This window comes from Cicer arietinum, chromosome 7, assembly GCF_000331145.2.
Source record: "Cicer arietinum cultivar CDC Frontier isolate Library 1 chromosome 7, Cicar.CDCFrontier_v2.0, whole genome shotgun sequence".
Taxonomy (NCBI): Eukaryota; Viridiplantae; Streptophyta; class Magnoliopsida; order Fabales; family Fabaceae; genus Cicer; species Cicer arietinum.
The window spans coordinates 40,321,164-40,337,440 of NC_021166.2; the positions used below are offsets into that span (position 1 = coordinate 40,321,164).

The 16,277-nt window shown below is 25.7% G+C and overlaps 1 non-coding gene across 1 annotated transcript; it reads left to right on the forward strand.

The window, feature by feature from the left end:
* Positions 1-6,664: 6,664 nt before the first annotated feature.
* TRNAR-CCG (transfer RNA arginine (anticodon CCG)) lies at positions 6,665-6,737 on the forward strand. The gene has a single exon. It is a non-coding gene; the product is annotated as a tRNA-Arg (tRNA).
* Positions 6,738-16,277: the final 9,540 nt, after the last annotated feature.

Consider the following 16,277-nt stretch of genomic DNA (forward strand, 5'->3'; position numbering starts at 1 on the left):
ATTACCTAACCCCTATAAAGATGATTTATCTTTTAAAAAATATTTTTTATTAAAAATTGATTGCAAAGAAGCTAAAGATGAATTGCAAAATATCTTAAAATTTTAGTTTCTCAACATATTTTTGCTAGATGGCAATCTTTCCTCTTATGTTTTGATTATGATATTAAACATATTATAGGCTAAAGTAATGACAACAAAATAAGCATTATAGTCTTTCAGGGAGATTATTACTTCCCCATAAAATTACAATAAATATCAAGTGGCACTTCCTCTTACACCTACTCAGGCTATTAGACTAAGGATGGCTACTATAGTGTCTTACCAACCCTCATCTTCTATTGTTTTACAAGTAACAACATCTTCACCGTTACAAACTAAAATCCATTTTTCTCATAAAACACCAGAGAAATCACCATTATATACTCATCCCTAATTTTCCTCTACTTATCCATTTATTGAAAAGCCTTATAAATGGCGGTTAAATATTATCCTCCAAGTTTACATTACCTCCCAAAGACACCAGGAAAAAGAAAACTAGACTTTTTTATAAGTTTCTTCTAGTTGATATAGATTTTATTGACATTATCCATCATTATGATGAAACGGACTCTAACACAATTATTTTTTCAAAATTTAAAATATTAAAGTTATAATTTGTAAAGATTGGAAGAATCATCCTTCAGCATCAAGGCAATTTACTTGAAGATTTACTCCACTGAATTATAGTTATTATGATTATATGGATGTTTGGTATAACATATTTTTTATTGAACCTTATAATGACACATAATTTATTTGGTTTAAGAAAGATATCAAATTATACTTCCCCAACGGTTAATTAAATGGTTCTCAGAATTTGGACTTTTTCCTGAAGTATTCCCTAATTATGCAAAGTAAGTATTTGAAATTTTTGTAAAAGATACTAATTTCTCTAGATCCCTTCACTTATTATCTTTCCGTGCAAGCTTTGGAATTATCTAGATAACATCATGCACTTATGGTTCTCAACTACTTTGAGAAGATTGTATAGTTCTTGAAATAGTTAGAATTATTAAAGTTAGATGGTAGAATAAGTTAAATCGTAAATTACTATCAAATAATAGATTAACTGATTGGCTTAGAAAGAACTCGTCTTATTTGGCTACGTCAAGACAAGAAGAGAAAGAAGCATTATTTTTGCCAAAAAAATCTAAATCAATGGTCACATTATTTTTGCCAGAAAAATCTAAATCAATGGTCGCATTATCTACCTCTACTTGCAAGAAATAATTTTTAAAGAAATTACAAATGGTCATTTTGGAGTCATAAGATAAAGAAGAAGACTTTGCGAGGTCCAGTCAAAGTTTTACACCTCTCAATGAAGATAATTGTAATGATGTTGATAATATTAAAGCACTACATTAAAGGATCAGTTTTATATAATACCAAAAAAAATTAATTATAGATAAATTACTATTTAGTTACTATTCGCTTTTACAATTCACTGTCACAGTTACTGTACACTTTTGTTTTTTGAATTTTTAACTTAGTAATATGTTTTTCCCTTGTCTGGGGAAAAAGTAAAGGTATTATTGTAATCAGATATATATATCATTGGTTTAGGAGAGACGGAGTTATGGGTATAACATATTGTTTTGGTTTGTATGTTTAGAGAGGAAAAAAAATCTAAACCAAAAAGATAGTTAGTTTAGTTGAGATTTTACAATTTTTATCACAACATTTAAATCAAATTGATGAATAGCTTGCTGATTTGGTTCAGTTCAATCAAGTTGACATTAATAAAATTAACATACTTATTTTAAAAATATAAAACTCAAAAAAATAATTTGTACAATAAAAAAAATAATTTGTAAATAATTAAAAAAATCCTTAAATACAACACATATTTAACATATTGATATAGTCTAATGATTTTATTCAAATATCAGTGGTCGATTTTAAATGAAGTAAAATCATACTCAAATCGACATAAATTGAGTTTATTTGGTTTAATTCAGATTAAACTCGAAACCGCAAAAAAAAAAAACAAGTTAATTTATTTCAATTTTTTTTTAATTTATCAAATCGTTAGTTTGATTTTTATATCTCTAGATGAAACTCGAAACACATACAATTGAAATTTATATTGAAATATATAGTGTATTTTTTAATTAGTATTTTTTATAATTATTTTATAAGTTATTTTTATTTATAAAAAAAATTGCTATGGACAATATTGGGGTGGCCACGACCAGCCTATGTCCCCACCAAGATCCGTCATTAAATATATATTACTATTCTTTATCAGGAAAATTATATTAATATATATAGATAAATGATACATATTAGTGTGTAAAAAATAATCTTTATTTGGTAAAAAAACGGTTTCTTAATTTAAAAATATTTGATTAGTGATAAACATTTATCTCGCGTATGTTTTATACAATAAATTATAAATAAAAAATATTCAATTGTGTATGTACGAGGTATTCAAGATACACATTACTAATAAAATACATATATCTTTTTCAACTAATTGATTCGCGAAATATTATCTTTTAACTAACATTGCCACTAAAAAAATATTTGTCCATGTATAATTTATACACTAAACTAAAACTAGTATGATAATTCAATTTTGATCTCCCATTCAATAATTACCATAACCATTCACTTCTAGAAATGGAGTTCAATTTATCATTTGATCTTTCATACATTTAATCAACCACTCTCATTTTATTCAATAACAAATGTGACTAATCTTTCAAAATATTCTTGAAATTTTTTTTCAATTTTGCAACTTCAAGATCATCCACTGCTTTTTTATCCAATCACGAAGGTGACTAATCTTTTAAAACATTCTTGAAATTAATTATTATCTCAATTTTGCTACTTTAAGAGTATCTTTGTTGATTAGGAGACTTGTAGGATCTTTGTTCAGTTTTTGAAAATTTTCTATGAAGTAACTTTATGTTTCTCTGATTTTTTGCCCTTGACATCAAATACATGCTTCCATTAAATTGTAACTGTTGAGTCTCAATTGTCAATTGATGTTTGGCAAATATGTTTGACAAAGTACTAGCTACTAGTATGTCTACATTGGTAAGAGATACATTGGATGATTTTCACTTGTTTTACTCAAGATGAGATGTTTCACAAAATGAAATTGAAGATGATGAAAATGGTTCAAGAATTGTACCATCTCAAAGTGGACTAAATAGTCTCAGAGATATTTCTGACAATAGGGTGGGCTTATGGAAAAAAACAAATGAAGGCTAAATTAATTTAAATTCATCATAGCTTGAGAGATGTTTGGAATAGTACACACTAGACATCGATGAAAATGCTAATTTTGACATCTTGAATTGATAAAAAGCAAATTCTTCAAAATACATGATTCTTTCTCTCATTGTTCGTGATGTATTGGCTATTCCAGTTGCTACAGAGGCATGTTAGTCATGTTTTAGCACAAGTGAACGTGTGTTTGATGTATTTCGTGGCTCTTTATCTGCTAAAATGATTGAGGCACTTGTTTGTACTCAAAATTGGTTGAACCCTAGTGGACTCAAATTTGAAGCAAATCATTTTGATTTCTTTGACATCACTAAAAAAAATTATTGAGGGTAGGTTTCATACTTTTTTATTTGTTACTTATGTAAATTTACCCAAATAATTGTTTAATATAAATTAATGTTTTGTGTTGCTGCTAATATATATTTTTGGAACACAATGAACATATGTGATAGGAGACAACAAGTCATGAAGGTAGCACCTCTAAGGCTCCAACATTATAAGTTATGAAGGTAACTTGTTTGCTTGTTGTTGTTTCATTTTGATTTACAAAATTGAGTTGGTTTATTATAATTTTAAAATAATTATAAATTACTTGATGGATTGGACGTTGAATTTGATGTGCATTGGATGCTAAATTATGATTTGGTTTCATTTTGCTTGTCAGTAACTTAGTTTGCACATGATACATAGTTTATGAGTAGGTTTCATTTTCTTGTTAGTAACTTAGTTTGCACATGATACCTAATTTATGAGTTGGTTTCATTTTGCTTGTTGTAAATACCTTGCATGTTGCTACGCTTGTGTCCAAAGTGTTTATTCAAAGTGGAATTACTTTCATAACAAAAATATTTTTATTTGGCGATTAAATTTTATGTTGAAAGTTAAAAACAAAAATTTTATGTTTTGGACGATGGGATAAATTTGACTAAATGTCAAATTTTGAAATAGAGTTTGATTTCAATAAAACCTAAAGTGTGACTTCTTGATGTGATTTTTTTATTTTTATGGAGTAAGTTTATGTATTTCAGAGATAAAAATATGAAGAACTTTAAAGAATGTGCTTTCTTGTTTTGGACTTTTATAAAACTACTGAAATTTTGGTGGTGTTTTAGTTCAGAACTAAATGAAAGTTATTGTACAAATATTTTCATGACTTATTAGACATTGTTTATTGGTGGAAAGGTTTTTATAGAAAAATTCCAAAGTGATTTTATCAATGTTTAGTAAAATCAGGCAACATTAATCGTTGTTTCAATTTCCAACGCATTTAGAATTTATTGAAATTAAATTGGGAGTTCTCATAATTATTTATGTAGGATTGAAGTGATAAAAAAATCTTCTTAATGGGAAAGTAATTATTTGAAAGAAAAAAAATCTAATCGTAATATCGTGTACTTTATCGATAGTTAATCGCATCGTCAGACTATTAATTCTACGTCGGATTTAGGTAAAGTAATAAAGTTGGTTTAGATTAAACATGATGTGAGTTGCGTAAGAGAGTTTATAGAATGTGGCGATGAATTACAAAATATATAGATATTTTCATAGTTTATTTTTATTTTAATGAAAACTAGAAAAGGTTTTAGTGGATAAGAATTGATTTGGATAAATGAAAGGAATCCCTCCCTCCTTTCTTTTAATATTGTGCTTCCTCCCTCCTATTTCATTTCATTTTCCATCTTTTCTCTTTTTGCTCATGACAAGTGTTGGTGCTAGTGAAACATAAACACAAACCTTCATTTTTAGAGATACAAGAAGAATTTGATGAAAGCTTAAAGAGAAAAGTTGTTTGGCTTGTCTTTGGGGTGTTAGTGGTGGCTTGTTTAGGTAAGAAAATTCTCCATTTTTTTCCATAAGTTGTTGTTGGGTGGTGAAGTTAATGCATGAGTTTTGGTGAAGTGTGTTGATGTATGAATTGGTTATCTAAATCGTCATATGGACATTCACGAATTTCTATAGGAATATTTGGTGATGTGTTTCCAGATGGACTTCACAATTTCCTTAGGGAAAAATCCTTGCGAGGGAGGTGATGATTCATGAATCAAGGGCACTGACATATATACATTGCATTATGGTGTTTTAACATATGAATTGGGTTTGATATTGTGACAAATATGCATGTTTTATTATTTGCTATTTATGTTTCATATATGTTAACTGTTATATGTTAATTTCAGTTGATTACCCTTACTTTGTTGTGGATCGGGCTGAACGTCTCAGATTATTATGATTCGTTTATATAGAGTTTGGGATGACGATGAAGGTATATTATAGTCATAGCTTATATTGCGAGTCCAATGTGGTCAATTTGATGTAGCTAGGGAGTCAGTAGTACTCTGAAGCCTTCGGTTAAGTGTGTTATGATCAGCTTAGAAGTTATGACTGTACTATACCTTGATTTTAATTTGTAAACATTATTATGACTTTATTTGTTTAAATAATTTCTTTAAAAATGACTTGTTTAATAAAAATAACATAAAAATTGGGGTGATTTTGTAGGGTTTTATTAAAGATAAAGATGTTGCTGAAAATTTTTCATATGGGTGGGAATAAATCACGCCGCTTGATAGAAGTCTATGGTCTAGTCTACGACAGACTCCACGTCTGGCTTTTTTTAAAATAGATAAGATTTAAGTTTTTTTTAAGTCTATTTAGCTAAAAAAGGCTAGGCTACAACCCATATAAAAAAAATTAGGCCTATCAAGCCGACCTATTTAAATAAATATGAATAATATTTGTTATTACTATTATTATATATTTGATTTTGAACATTATAATAAGTTTTAAATGTGCTAATCGTTTAGTAATTTAATTATATTATTTTACATTAGTGTTTGTCATATTTAAATAGATTGTAATATAATACAATTGAAATATATTGCCATTTAAAGTTAAATTCTTTAAATTATCATTTTAAATCTAAAAATAATGTTTAATTGTATTCACCTGTTAGTTTATTTAAAAATATGTCTATACAACAAATTTAAATTTTTTAATATAAAATAGACTTTTAGATAGGCTAACACATTGTACTAGGCTTTACTAAATGTCAAATTCAGACCTAAAAAGATTATATGATAAACCACAATTCAAATTTAGACCTTAATTTTTTTTTGCTGATTTGGATCTTGCATAGTCTAACTTGATATGACTTATTCTCACCCCTAATAAGAATGAAGAGAAAACAACAAATATTAGTTTTAGTGTCAATGAAGAGTACAGAAAATCTACATGATTTGAAATTTTTTTGTTTATTTTTTCTTTTTCTGATGTTAAGTTTTTATTCTCTTAGTTTTTGTTTTTATTTTTTATATAGTTTGAAAAAAAAAAGTAAGAAGAATAGATGATAGTATATTATATATTAGGTAATTCTTACCTAAAAAGTAAAAGTGACCGCGTGGCCTAATGGATAAGGCGCTCGCCTCCGGAGCGGGAGATTGTGGGTTCGAGTCCCATCGCGGTCGTTAAATTATTTTAAATTTTCAGCTCATGAACTTTTCTTCGTTACAACCCAATTTTGTTGGATCTAAGGGAAAATGAAAAATTGGATTTTGATTAAAAAGATCAACTGTCCGTTTGATTAAGATTTTTTAAGAATAATTTTTATCTTTTTATAACATTTCAATCAAAAATTAATAATAATAAATAAATCTAAAATAACTTATATATTTCAATAAATTCTAAAACTAAAAATAACGGTCTCAAACAACCCATACATAGTTCTAAACTGCAGCAACTAAATCGATACGAAAATCGAAGGAGGGGCGAAAAGTTCAATAGAATGAAATTGGTGCATCGAAGGTGTTTGATTGTTTGCTTCTGTGAACTGGTGATGATGTTATTAAACCGGCCAAAAACTGGATTAAACCGGAAAATCTCATGGAAGCGGTTGGCGAAAATCTAAGATAGCTATGAATAAAAAAGCTTCAGCAATTAGAAGGAGATGGTTGGGCGAATTCGTTTTTTCTAGTGGGAAGCAGTGCGTATTATCGAACCCAAATTTTTTAGAGAAGAAGCTGTCTGTATATTTTTAGCAAAATACATCCTCCTGTTTCCAAGAAAATCTTGTTTTTAGCAAGGCAGTTCTTTGAGTGTTTTTTTTAGTATCAAATTTGTTATTTATATTTATAAATACTTGCACATTCTAATTTTAAATCAATAAAATTGAAACTGTAGATTTTTTCAATTTTCAGTAAAAGATTATTACAAAAATAAATTACAAGATCAAGTTAATATTTTTATATAATTTAATAGAATACAACATATATTTTGATTTTTTTTATAAATATAAATTACTAAGCCGTTCATCACCATATTCAAGTAGTTGATGATGTTAATTTGATGATAGTGATGGTGTTAATAATGATGCGACGGTGGCAATAAATTTGGTGAAAGTGGTTGTGAATTCGAGTTTTGGAGTTGATGATGGTAAAGGATATAGTTTCTTAGTACAATGAAAGATAGGTTTTTAATTGATTTTTAATATTTTAATATCTAAATAAATAATAACAAAGAAAATATTTTATACAATTTATATATGTTATATAAGTGTTACGTAATTTAGTGAGAGTGTTATATCATAAAAAAATATTGAGGATACAAAAATTCAAGATTGATTAATAGGGGATTAAAAATAAATTTTAAAAAGTAAATGACTACAAATTTATTTTGAACGAACTAAAAAAATCAAAAAAATATTGAAGCTTTTTTTTATTGTGAATGTACTTATATACTTATATTTCTTTAAAAAAATACTTACACTATATTATTTTTACAGAGTAAATTATATTGTTGTTTTGAATGCAATATATTTGTAAAATAATTGAAATTGTTCCCAAAAAAAAATCTCATTTTGTTTGAAAATCGAGTTTAAGATTAGTTTACACATACTTGCATATATTGAATCATTGATAGAGGATAATGTAATGCATCATTGATAGAGGATAATGTAATGCAATAGATCTGATAAATTGTAGATTTGATATTTATTAGTGTCATTTAAAAGAGATCAATATAAAATTTTTTGTAAGTGTTTAATGAACTTTAAGGTCTTTCCTATCTTGAATTGGGGCACAAACCCCTAACCCTAGATTTTCTTTATTAAAAATAGTATATATTTTATATCTCTATAATGGTGTGCTCTCATATTAACATGTCTTTTATGTATGTAATCTGTGTTACCCTGCAAATTATATGAGTAACTTTATAAACAGTTATGGCAAAAGTTAAATATTATTAACAGTTGTATAGACTGCAACAAAAGTAAAATAATATTAACCATATAACAATTTTGATTGGTTGACAAATAAAAAAAATCTTTATATTGATCAATTGGATGACAAATAATTATATTAAAAATTAAATATTATTAATGATTATAAGTAGTTATAATAAAAACTAAATATTATTAATAATTTAATAATTATAATTTATCACAATTATAATTGATTGACGCTGAGTGTAAAAAATTATATATAATTTAGTTTTAAGAAAATAAACAAATAATGCACAAGTCAAACAATGTAACGCACCTGCAGAAAAATGAAGGAACGTTGTTTGGCCTACAATGTAAGGCTAGAGCCTTAGGCTCAAATTTTGTGGACTCTAAATTACGTCTTAAAATAATATAAGTTATACTATCAATTTTATTTATTGACAAGGGAATAGTAGTGGTTTGGTGGCATTGCAAAGAAAATCAATTGGAAAGTTTTATGATTAAATCGTATATTGATTGCATTTATGTCTATATATAATATTTTTAATATAAGAATACTATTAAAATTAAAAAAAGTTTCATGTAAAATTTCGTTTTAAACCTCCAAATATGTTAAACTCATTCGGATGTATTCAAATCAATAAAATTCAATTTTTTTATTGAAAAAGAAAATTAGATTTCAAATTTCAATTGATATATATATTAGGAGCAATTGCATTTTCTAATGCTTTTTTGATATATAACATATATAAGTGTAAGTGTGACAAAAAAAATAGGCTAAATTACATATGTGGTCCTTTAACTTAATTTCAGATAACGTTTTAGTCTTTTATCTTTTTTTTTTCGGATTTAGTCCTTTATTCCTAACAATATCAAATAAAGTATGAAAATATGAGTTTATTTGAAGATTTGCGTTACGAATTTGATGAAATTTGTATTATATTGAAGAATATAATTAATTTTATGAGTTTTGATTGAATTTTTTTTTTGAATTTTTGTATAGAAAAGGATATCATTGTTGAAATTTTAAAACATAAAATATCAAATTGTCACTTAAAATTAAAATAAAGGACCAAGTCGAAAAAAAAAAAAGTATGAGAAGGAATAATTTATTTAATATGATATTAGTAGTAACTTAAAAGTATGAGTAGTAACTTAAAAGGCCCAATATCAAATAGTATCATAATAGTATAAAAAAGTATCATAATAATATAAATTTATTTATTTTATAATATTATGACTTTTTTTAAAAAAAGTTTAGGAGGGCCATAGCTTCCCTTGACCACCCACTCCTTGCACATGCCTTTTAAACCTCTTAGCTACGATATGAAATTTTTTCCTAGTACTAGAAGTTTAATATTATTTGATAATCGAAACTAAGGATTATATAAAAATAAAATGGTGATAGCTTGCTTGCACATGACATAAAATAGATAATTCTTGAAGAAGATAGTAATGTGGACTTGAAATGAAAATTCAACAATAACGTTGCATTACCACCTCTTTAGCCGTAGATTGAAGTCCACAGTGGATTAGTAGTTGTAATAACAAAATTGAGGGTTTTTTTTTTCAATAATCCTTTTTTTTTTTAAAAAAAAACACTATACTATTCTCTTTTGAAAAAAATATACTAAAATATAATTTTTTTTTTTTAAATTATAAGTCGCCATTTGAAATGACGACTTCTTTAAGGAAGTCCAAGTTCCAAATGACGACTTCCCACATAGTTTTTAAAAAAAAAATTCAATTTTTTATTTTTATTTTCATTTTTAATGGAATAACATAAATATTATATATATAGTTAATTAATATAATTCATAAAAATACATAAAAATAATTTTTATTAATTAATATAATTTTTAATTTCTATTTATGTATTTTTATGAATTATATTAATTATATATATATATATATATATTATTTTTGTTATTTCAATAAAAATTAAAAAAATTAAAATAAATGTTTTTTTTAAAAAAACCTTTAAGAAATCGGCATTTCGAACTTGGGCTTCCTAATTTTATCGTAATTTAAAATTTCTATTTATCTATTTTTATGAATTATATTAATTATATATATATATATATGTCGTAATACACCTGAGTTCGCTACCCAGTTACTGAATAATGTGTGTCAACAAAACTTTCAGATTTCAAGCTTTGGGAATGCATATACTCCGTTGAATCAAATATCTAACTGGACTCAAGGTGGAAGTAGTTCTTCTGCAACACTTCCACCTAGACATCCTCCACAACAAGAAGACGAAGATCAAGAAGAAGAAGAAAAACAACAGTAAATTCGTGATGTACCAAGGCGTCGTCAAAATCCCGTACGTGTGAGAAAACCTTAGCAATGTGGTACTGGAGCCCACCTTCGACATTAATTATCGTAATATTTGTAAAATTTGTGATGTTTTTTATGAATAAATTATGTAATTTAAAGTTTTATCGTAATTTAAATTTTCTATTTATTTATTTTTATGAATCATAATTATATATATATATATATATATTATTTTTGTTATTACAATAAATATTGAAAAAAAAATTATAATTTTTTTAAAAAAAAACCTTTGTGAAATCGGCATTTCGAACTTGGATTTCCTAAAATTTTATTGTAATTTAAAATTTCTATTTATCTATTTTTATGAATTATATATATATTACTTTTGTTATTTCAATACAAATTGAAATAATTTTTTTTTTTTTAAAAAAACTTTGAGAAATCGGAATTTTGAACTTGAATTTCCTAAAACTTTATCGTAATTTAAAATTTATATTTATCTATTTTTATGAATTATATTAATTATATATATATATATTACTTTTGTTATTTCAATAAAAATTGAATTAATTTTTTTAAAAAAAAACAAACCTTTGAGAAATGCCCATTTAGAACTTGGATTTACTAAAAAAAATTCATAATTTAAAATTTCTATTTATTTATTTTTATGTATTTTTATGAATTATATTAATTAATTATATATGTAATATTTATGTTATTCTATTAACAATTAAAAAAAATTGAATTTATTTATTTATTTTAAAAACCATGTGGGAAGTCGCCATTTGGAACTTGGGCTTCCTTAAGGAAGTCGACATTCCAAATGGCGACTTATAACTTAAAAAAAAAAAAAAAAAGGTAATTTAGTATATTTTTTTCAAAAGGAGATAGTTTGGTGTTTTTTTTCTTTTCAAAAAAGGGTTATTTGAATAAAAAACTCTAAAATTGAACCAAGTTTTTTTCAAACTATTTTATAAAGTGAGATGTGTAACCAATCAAATTGAAGTGTATAATCAAGTGATTGAACTCAAGTGGTTAATGAATTTTGATTAAAGACAAATTAAAAATGATTTCAGTTTGAATTTTAACTAAGATAATTTTTTACAACCAAACTCCAGATTATTAAATACAAAAAAAATACATCGTATGTGTGAAACTTTGTAGGCAATATATATTTCTATTGGAGAAATAATGCTCACTTATAAAAAAAAAAATAATCACTTTATTTTTAGATTTCTTCTATAAAAAATAATTTTATTTGAAACACGTTATACACTAAATTTAAATATTTTTATTAGTGAGAATTCAACCTCTAATTCACACTATTATCATAGTCTAATAATTTTTGTTAATCTTAACCTATTGATAATAAATAACTTATTTAAAGGTAATGAAATGTAGATTATGACTATGAACGAGGGTGCTAGGCATAGTAGGATAGTGGACCACTCCATTGGCTGCCTACGAATAAATATCACATTAAAGTTTGTAGAAAAAGAGATAATCTCATAGCATTCGTGAATAATAAAGTCCAATTAATTTTTTAATTTTAATTTAATTAATAAAATATTGATATTATTAAATTTTTAATAATACATTTATTATTTTATATACGGAAGAAAATATATAAAGTCGAATGATGTGATATATATTATTCAAGCATTTACAGTATACTCCATTTTGGAACCAAACTAAAAAATGACCTTAGATAAACCAAGAGTTATCAACCATTCATGAAGAACATGGAGGAGAGCCATTACTTCATCTTCAGAAGCAAAGACGAGGGGAACCTCAAGCACCATTGCTAGAACAAAAGCTCCAAGTATCATAACTAATACTCTCTACTTGCAAATATATTGTCTTAAAATAATCTATTTTTTTAATTTTCAATGCAGTTTTTTACAATGTATCATTTTTAATGTAATACTTTTTACTATACATGTTTGATATTAATAATATACACATATTTAATAAAAATAATTTGATGAAAAATAATTATTTATTTATTTATATATTTTTCTTGATAAATGATTCAATTATTACCAATATTTTATTAAAAATTTATTATTACTAATATCAAAAGCATTATCAACATTAAAAGTAAAAAAACATGCGGTCAAAGAAATCAAATGCACATAGTGAGCAACCCCCGTGGTATTAAGCACATATTTCGCTTGTCTTTGATTAGAAATCATAGAAATTATTTTTGACGTAATCCGCATAGAATTATGATCCGCTTTCTCTTAATATGTTTAACGGCTTCATCTAATTTAAATTACTATTTTCACCATGTCAAAATAATTAAACGACTATTTCACATTAATTAAAATATATATATAAATGCAATAAAAACAATATTATTTTTATTAAATTATTATTATTAAGTATTAATATATTATTAATGTTATAAATGTATAGTAAAAAATATTACATAAAAATAAGGTAAGTATTGTTAATTGAATTATACAATTGGAAAAAAATAATTGAAAATATTAATTATTTTAAGATAAATTTTGTTTGCGAACTAGTCAATTATTTTGAAATGAATTGAATATATAATTTCACTTTTGTTAAAAAGTTTAGTTAACATTAATCAATTTTATGAAACTAATAAAAATATAAATGTATTTCTCAAATAATTCTTCATAAAATTTTGTTTTATAAAATTGAAAGAACTTGGATAGGGTGGTGAACAGTTCTCATACTTTCAAGGAACGCAACTTCAGTGCTGATTTCTAGCCAAGTTAGTTAGGGTCGACTAAAAGTTAGTTTGTTACATATTTTTCCGTAAGAAAAATTTAGTTTTTTTAAAAGTTAATCAATGTTAAAAGTTTAACTATTTATTATATCTTTTTTAAAATTGAGAATTTAAAAATTTAAAAACTCTTTTAAAATGAGAAACTCTTTATACTATCTTCCTTTTAGGTTTTATAAAACATTATGAATATTACTCTATTAAATCATTTACATGTCTTAAACTAATATGTCTAATTTTTTGTATTATATACTTGGTTATATATTTTTGATAGTGTGAATTGACTATCACAATGTATGGATATTGATGAAATTGACTTTGGTCAAATTGGTATCTCATACAACAAATCTCATAGCCTTTCAGCCTATTTACTATATGCAACTAAATCAATAAATTATGCAACCATAGTTGTGTCAGCAAGTTTGTTTCTTTGAACCCCAAGAAATTGCACTTCCGCCAAGGTTGAAGATCCATCCACTTGTGAAACATAATCCTCAACATAAGTTACCCAACTAACATCTGTATATCCTTTCAAAACTGAAGGATATCTACTATAAATCAAGCTATAGTTAATTGTTGGCTTAATTGCAGTTTTGGTCCCCATATTTTAGCTGAATCACGAAAGTAGTCATCCCATTTTATTTTTCCCCAGTTTTGGTCCTCTAAACATTATTTTGGTAAAAAACTAGATGAAATGTCATTTTTTTTAAGTCACATCATACCATTTATGATCATAAATTTCATGTACAATTGTTGCACCATGAGATCTTGAGGCATGATGTCACTAAAATAAGCGCACAAAAATGACACTTCATCAAATTTTATATCAAAATTATGTTTAGGGGACTACAATTGAGGAGAAATAAAATGGGGACTACTTTCGTGATTCAGCTAAAATAGAAAGATCAAAACTGCAATTAAGCCTTAATTGTTCCTTTAAAATATTTTAATATTTTTATTAATAGCATGTTAGTGTTCTCTACTTGAATTGCTTGTATATCGACTTAATTTTTCAACAACATAAACTATATCAGGTAGGTACAAGTCATGACTTACATAAAAAATCTGAGTACCTTTGAATAATCTAGTTGTGTCATAGGACATTCTTTATATGGTTGTAAACTAACATTTTGATCAAATGTTGTAGAAACATATTTACAATCAAAATGATCAAATTTCTTTAGCACATTCTCAATATAGTGAGATTGGGATAAACCAATATTTACACCATCTCTTATTATTTTAATTCCTAAATCACATTTGCTTCACCTAAATCTTTCATATCAATTTTTTTTTTAAGTTTTAATATTTTCTACCTTATATAAATTAGTGTCAAAGATTAACGTATCATCTACATATAAATAAATCATAACACCATTTATATACTTTTGATATTGTTGACCAACTATCACCAAAGCCTGACACATTTTCCATGTAATCTCTTTACATTGTATTACATACAATTAATAAGCATCTCAATTATCATACACAAACTTTTAATCTTATTCTACTTTTTACTATATTTAATTAGCATCTCAATTTAAAATTTTCTTTTTAATATATACAAGTCTAAGATATAATACATTGAATGTATTAAATATATATTGCTACAAGCTAACCTAACATGGTCATAAAAATTTCTCAAAATCAACTATTATAAGGTGAGTCCAAATATGTAAGTCATCTACACTTTAACAAATAAGAATTTATTTCATTTATATTAAAGAAACTATTTCTTCATAGTTATATCATAACTAATACATGCATCATGAATTCTATTTGTTAATTCAAGTTTCATATTTAAATATGTTCTATGGTAAATCCAAATAAATATCACAATAGAAAATAAATAATGAATAAAATCATCAATATTTTTTATTAGTTTCTTCCATGAACATTTGTCAACTTACAATAATTTAAAATAGATCCAAATCATTTTCAATATCAAGTCTAGCAAGAAACAATTACTTTGATACTATCATGCACATATACTATGAGATCATCTATTTTAAATAAAAATAAAACTTCTTGTATGAACCAATTAACACTCACTTGATTTTTATGAAAGTTACTTACACTACTTTTATAATAAACTATTACACAAACATGCATCATAAGTCAAATATATGAATGCTAATAAAATCACATACCTTTTAGTATCAAAACACAAACTTGTTGTAGCATTACCATTATGAGTATTTCATAAAATCATAGAAATTTAGGACCATATAAACTTTATGATATACGACAATGGTAATTAATATCAACGCCAAATTTGTTTCTAAAATTAAAATGTTAAATATAATTTTTACAACATATTGTTATTCCAATTTTTGCATTTTTTTTTGTCAATAATTTCAAAATATAAGATTTGAAACCAAATTATTGGCCAATAGTCAGAGGCGGAGCTTCATAGGGACAGGGAGGGGCCACGGCCACCTCAAAAAAAAAAAAAAATTATAGGTAAAATGACTAAATTGCCCTCCTTAAAACTAAATAATTACAGAAATACCTAAACCTAATTTTATTTTCTCTTTCTTCCCCTCTCACATTCAGCCTCCTTCTCTCCCTCTTCTTCCCCTCTCTCTTGCATTCAGCCTCCTTCTCTCCCTCTTCCATAATCAGACGACGGCCGCCTCTGCCAAAAAACCAACCGCTCCTCCTCTGTGCCAGTCAAACGAACCGCGCGACCGCCTCCGACAAACGAATCGCTCCTCTGCTCACCGCGGGCCTGCGACCGCCTCTGCCTTCGTG